Here is a 6,972-nt window from a genome sequence, read left to right as displayed (position 1 = left end):
GAAGAGATATGGAAACTTGACTATGGAAGGAATATAACAGTAGCCCTGTTTTGATGTCGCTGGATCAAACAACACCAACTAGATAAGATCGAATTGAGAGTCCTAGATCTCAAGAATCTAGGCTACCAAGATGACCCTTGGGTGCTCGTTTCATGTGTTGCACAAGTTTTCTATATGCCTGACCCACAAAATAACCTCTCCCTGAAGAAGAAGACAAAGCACGTGGTTGTCTCCAAGAAACAGGCACTTATTACTACTGCAACATGTTCGGACTACTATTGAAACACTTAAAACAAGCACTTAACACTTTATGAAATGAAGAAATAACCAAAATAAAAGTTAGAGATCTTGACGAGTTATACAACTTTTATATTCATCACCTTTACAGCTGAAATCATTTAGTGGTTGAAAATCAGGTTTAAAGTTGTCATTTTCTAAAATTCAAAATTTAAATTGTCCAAAATTAGTGATAAAGATAGATGATCAGACTAAAATGATTGAGCATAATTTAAAAAAAAATCGAAAAAAACATCACATTTGGAGTTAGTATGAGGGAGAAAAATGAGTTACAAGTTTCAACCACAGATTAAAAAGAGAAATCACACTTGTTCATCATTGATCATCATGAACAGTTGTGATTTTTCTTTTTAATCTTTGGCTAAATTTTGTAACTCCAAATATGATGATTTTTTCCTAAAATTTTCTAAAGTCATGCCCTATTAAGTTACTGTGTTGATTTGGTCATTCTTTTCGTTTGACAAAGTTTGAGCAATTAAAATTTTCAAATTTTAAAAAATTACAAGTTCTAACAAGATTTTGAAACACCAAATGATTTCAGCTGGAAAAGTGATAAATACCAAATACGTATAGCTCATCAAGATCCAAAACTTTTATTTTGGTTATTTCTTCATATAATAAAGTGATAGTAAACATTGTTCATAAATCAACATGTCTCTCATATAGTTCATGAAACTATGAGTGATATGTGAATTTGTTAACAATGTTTACTAATACTTTATCAAATGAATAAGTGACCAAAATAAAAGTTGTAGATAGTGATGAGTTCAACAACTTTTATGTTTACCACTTTTCTAGTTGAAATTATTTATGGTTTTAAAATCTTGTTTGAAGTTGCCATTTATTAAAATTCAAAATTTGAACTGTTCAAATTTGGTCAAATGAAAATATGACCAAAATATAAGTTGTACATCTTGATGAGTTCTACAACTTTGGTATTCATGAGTTTTTCAGCTGAAATCATTTAGTGTTTCAAAATCTTGTTTGAAGTTGTCATTTTTGGAAATTCAAATTTTGAATCGTTCAAATTTCATCACAAGAAAAGATGACCAAAATAAAAGTTGTATATCTTGATGAGTTGTACCACTTTTATATTCATGACTTTTTCAGTTGAAATCATATACTCTTTCAAAATATTGTTTCAAGTTGTAATTGTTTGAATTTCAAATTTTAAATCGTTCAAACAAAGTCACATGATAAGATGACCAAAACAAAAGTTGTACATGTTGATGAGTTATACAATCTTCATGTTTACAACATTTTTATTTTAGGTCATTTAATGTCCTAAAATTATAGTCGAAGTTTTAAAATTCATTTTTTTAATTTTTAATTTTTTTTGTTTTCTATATTGTTTTGAATATCAGCAAATTGTTTATATATATTTGTGCATATATAGAATAATACAAAATATTATATACATTTACTTTGTGTTTTTTGATATAAAAAATACAGAATTAATAATTTAATAAAATGAAAAATATTTGTAGGGGCGGCTATATTAGGAACCGCCGCTACAAATGCATTTGTAGGGGCGGCTGGTGTTTTAAGCTGCCCCTACAAATCGTCCTGGGTATATAAGCACGGGCGCTCGGGGGCCGAAATTTCGTAAGTGTTGGGCGCTCACTTCTTCCTCCCGACGCCGTCAGGCTGCCAATTTTTCCCCGGCGCCCCGCCGCCACCGCCTCCCAGAGCTCTCCCGACGCCGGCGCCCCCTCTCCGCACCCCCGGGCCATAGCTCGACATCCTTGGGCCACCAGGACGCCGCGTGCCCTATCTCCATGGTGGCTAGGGTTTGAGAGCCCTCGGTCGGCCGACCTGCTGCCTCCTCCCCATCTCCGACCTTGAGCTCTGCCAACCCGCTCCATCGCCCGAGCCGCCAAGCAAGTTAGGGTTTGTGGCCGTGCCGTCCACATCCACAACCCGGTCTACCGCCGCCTTGTTTCCGACCTTGAGGTGCCGCGCGCCTGCTCCCCGCCCTCCCATGGCCTAGGTGCTCATGCGCTCCGGCGTCTGTGCTCCCTCCCCCGGCGAGCGGCCACTATGCTCAAGCTCTCCGACGTCCGTGCTCCTTCCCTAGCGTCCAAGCTCCCTCCCCTGGCTAGCAGCCCCGGTGCCCATTAGGGTCCAACAGTCGCACACCTCCAACGGCGAGTGGCCCGGCTGCCCGTGCTCTCAGGCGTCCTCGCACCTCCACCGGCGTCCGCGCTCCTCCATAGCTTCCCCTACACCTGACAGGTTTGAGTACCTTATCCTGATGAATCTAATGCCATACTATTAGTCAGTACTATTTTCTTCTTCCAAGATGTTTCCAGTTCTTCATATGGAGTATGTATTCACCAGTTCAGTAAGTACTAGTCTTTTCTCTTTTTGACTAACGAGAATGCCAATGAAAAAGAGACGGCTTTAGCATGAGCATGAATCTTTTAAATTTGATTTTTGGTGTGTTGACAAGCTAAGTTCTGTACTACTACACGATGCAATAGTCAAACTTGGTAGGCTTTAAGTTTCCAAAACCTGACCATTTCGTAGCTTTGTAGTCTCTCCATGGATCAATTATACTGAAAAGCTTAGTCTACTATGACGTCACTAGTCATAGAGATTTTGCAAGTACTTATCTAAACTTGTTATTCTAGGAGATGGCAACTGTGTACTACTACTATCTGCTGCCTATCGATCTATTACCATCTTTGTTCTTCCATGTTGCCAATTCATTCATTTGTATGATGATTCATCAGTTTAGTACTTGTTATTGTTTTTAGTACTCTTTGATTAACTAGAATACTAGTGGAAAAGCGACAGCTTTAGCATAAGCATGAATCCTTTTTAATTGATTTAAGGTGTGTTGACTAAATGCAATACCCAAACTTGCTATTCCTTTGAATTTCTAAAAATCCATAATTCTGATAGACACTAGAAATAGTTGTTACAAGTTGTCATTTTGAAACTATGCAGTCTCAACATGGATCACTTGTATCGAAAAGCTCAGTCAACTATGACCTTATTAGTCGGAGAGATTTAGCAAGCACTTGTCTGAACTTGTTATGCTAGATGATGATGTGTGAGTCATATATTCAGTGCATGTCGATATACAAGATTTTATACTCTGTTCAAATGTTCAGACTATACACACTGTTTATTCAAGCAGAGATATGCATTTGATGAACTTATTGAATGTCCTCTCTTAGTAAATAGTACTATACACCCCTATTTTCTTACTTTGTTTCGCGCTCAGTGTTCCTAGACCCTAGTGATGTACTGTCATAGTCATAGTCGAGATAATCACCACTGGAGGGTGTCCTGGGTGGAATCAGTTATTAAGGATGAGAAACTGGATCATCATGAAATAGAAGTACAGATGTAGATGAGAAATTAGATGGACTAATTCTTGCTTGGATCAAATGAGGCGAATGCCACAGCCTTATATAAGCTAATAAATTCAGCTTTACGATCAACTCTTTCTCTTTTGTTCTGATCTCATCATTAAAAATTTGGAAGCGTTAAGGTTCAATTCTCACAGGCGAAGCTATTTGATGTGGCTAGTTCTTTCTTCTTCTCCTTACGAAACTTCCTTCTATCTTACAGATCTATCAGGCAACAGAAAAAAGAAATTCTAATGCATATGAGGTAGCTCATATGATGATCGAATGACCCCCTACTTATAAGCAGCTGTTGTTTTTTTTGTCACCTTTCCTATCCTCTATGTTTGGGAAGCAGCAGATGCTTTTTTTACATATTTTTCTCTCTATGTTTGTTAAGCAGCTGTTACTTTTTTTTGCCAAATCTCCCCTCTCCTCTTGTCGATAGAATATCGTCGGTAGTCCTCCTAGGGGTATCCCATGAAGGTAGATTGATCAGCAGAGGAGCATGAGCTCAAGAACAAGAAGGTAACAGAGACACACAAGTTAGATAGGTTCAGGCCATCAGTATGACGTAATACCCTACTCTTGTGGTCTGTTGGTTTGTATTAGCTATCGTATGATATTGCGTGAGTTTGGAGGGGGTCCCTGCCCGCCTTATATAGTCCGAGGAGCAGGGTTACAAGTCGGTTAGATCTGAGAGATAACCGGAAAGTAATAACTGATTACAGGAATCTTGGAATCATACATATCTAAACAGATCTCGTAGTATCTTGAGGATATCTTCTAGATGTCTTGCGGAAGGCGCTGACCAGAGTCGTGCCCTGCAAGGCTTCGTCTTGTGGGCTGGGCCACCCCTGAGGGCGCAGCCCATGTGGTCTGCCATGGGTATCCGGGGTCATACCCCCCATAGCTAATCCCCGAGCGCCTTGTACCCAAAGTGCAACGCCGTCTTGAGCTTGTCCGGGTAGGTGTGAACGAAGCCAAGCAATCGAACTCATGGTCTGACCACCATGATGAGTTGCCGAGCAGTTGTGAGCAGTTGCCGAGCAGTTGTGAGCAGTTGTGAGCAGTCATGTGGTGCTAGGGTCAGAAACATAAAAGTAATACAAAGACTAGCTGAGCAGGCAGCCAGTCCCCGAGCCGTTTACGGAGATATCTGGAAACCCCAACTGTGGAGAAAAAATTGGAGTAATGGTTGTACAGTAACTATTACCGAGCCTCAATAAATGGCGGAGAAGTCAGTGATTTATTCGACGAGTGATAACCAACGGTAGCGATAAATTAGCGACGTGGGATGCGGTTGCGTGAAAGCCCATGTTACGGCCCAACAAGCCGCGTCGAAGAATTCGGAGGGGCGCAAATCGTGGGAATGGTTTCCCAAAAACCCTCGAATGCGAAAGGGTGGGAAAAGTGCTTTATAACTGCGCCGCCGCATCCCTCGTTCATACCTTTGTCACTTTGCCATTTTGTCTACATCCTCAGCCCTCACATTTCTAGATTCGCATCCATGCATGCTCCCGAGGCCAGTCCCCATCCAGATCTAAGACATGGCACCGAAGAGGAGAGCTGTGAACCCAAAGAAGGTGAGCCCAAAGAAGGCAGGAACGAGAGCCAGTCGCGACGACGAGTGGGTGCCATCGCGCATGGGGGAAGCGAAGCTTGAGAGATTGGTGGAGGAGGGCGTGCTTCCTGACCGTGTCACCGCCTGATGGCGGCCAGCCAATGGTGAGCCCTTCCCGATGCCTAACACGAATGAAGCTATAGTCTTCGAGGATTATTTCTGGCATGGGTTGGGGTTCCCTGTTCATCCTTTTTATGGGATTTGCTGGAGTTCTGGGCGATTAGTCTGTGTAATCTCTATCCCAACACCATATTACACATCTCAGTCTTTATTCATTTCTGTGAGACGTTTCTGGGGGTTCTGCTGCATTTCAACCTCTTCAAACACCTGTTCTGGTTGAAGAAGGGCAGCGGTGGATCCAAGGTGGTCGGCGGCGTATATCTTTAGCTCCAGGATGGAAAGGCCAACGAGTACATTAATGTACCGCTGAACACTTCTCTGAAAGGGTGGAACTCCAAGTGGTTCTACATGAAACAGAGTCATCCTACAATCCGCTGCGACGTCCATCATATCTCAGAGAACCAAAAAAGTTGGTCAGAGAAACTGAACAGTGCTAACATGGAACAAGTGAGGGAGCTCCTCGACCTGCTTGAAGGCATAGAGATTAGCGGTGAACTAGTGGCGGCGAGCTTCATAGTGCGCCAAATCTAGCCCTATAAAGAGAGGGCCCACCCAGGCTTTGACTATAGAGGTGATGACGATGGGACCCAGGAGAGGACAGAACGACTGACAAAACAAATTGTCCTAGAGCGGGCCATAGAGCTATTCGCTTCCAACGCCTTGTTCAGCTAGCCAAAGCAAACGAGGGCCTTCAACTGTACAAATCTGCCTCCTTAGGTAACCATCTTGATTGTTTTTTTCTGATACTTTTAATCCTAAAGCATTGTCGAGCAGTGAACTGATTCACTTATGCAAAGATCCATTCATAGGAATGGGCGGTGTACTTCTCTGGTGTGCCGAGGGGTGATTGGCCAAGGGGTGTAGATGCCTAGCCACCGGCTCGGCCTGAGGGAGATGCGGCCAGCGCTTCGTTAGAGCCTGAGGATGGTCGGACAGAAAATTCGCCCATAGTATCAGAGAAAGTCTAGGGAAAAAGAGCAGCAGCAGATGAGCCGGCCTAAAAAGAGGAAGACGGTGGCCACCGGTCCCCTCAAACTAGGCGGCATCTCGCTTGGTGGAGACCAGACCACTCGACAGCGGAGGACCACGGTGCTCAAGTGGTCGGACGACGATGAAACTTCGGTGGCTCCTCCGCTGAGCACTGAAGCACCTCCACGCAGCATTCGCGCGGAGGAACAAGTGAGGAGAGGCGAAGAAGTTCCCGAGCATCGGGCAACGGGAGTCCCCAAGCAGCAGATGACGGGAGTCCCTACACAGCAGGTGGAGGGAGTTGTAGAGCGGCAGGCGGCATAGAGGCCAACGGTGGAGGAAACCGGACCTCCACCCTAGAGTACGAGAGTCGACCCCATTGCCGCGCCTAGGTGTTCGGGTAGGCATCACCGGTTCAAGAAATAGTTCCGACAGACCAAACTATGAGTATACTTTCCTTAGAGATACTTTGTTGTCATTTCTTAGCTTTTTTGGCGCTTGACGAACTAATCTGATGTAGAGCAAAACGTGCGGAGGGTCTGACCCCATCAGTCCAGACTACCAAACCACCAAGGGCTGATCCCATGGTGGAAGCAACACCGACAG

Source organism: Miscanthus floridulus, chromosome 17 (assembly GCF_019320115.1).
Source record: "Miscanthus floridulus cultivar M001 chromosome 17, ASM1932011v1, whole genome shotgun sequence".
In the NCBI taxonomy this organism is placed as follows: domain Eukaryota; kingdom Viridiplantae; phylum Streptophyta; class Magnoliopsida; order Poales; family Poaceae; genus Miscanthus; species Miscanthus floridulus.
This window is presented reverse-complemented; position numbering follows the sequence as displayed.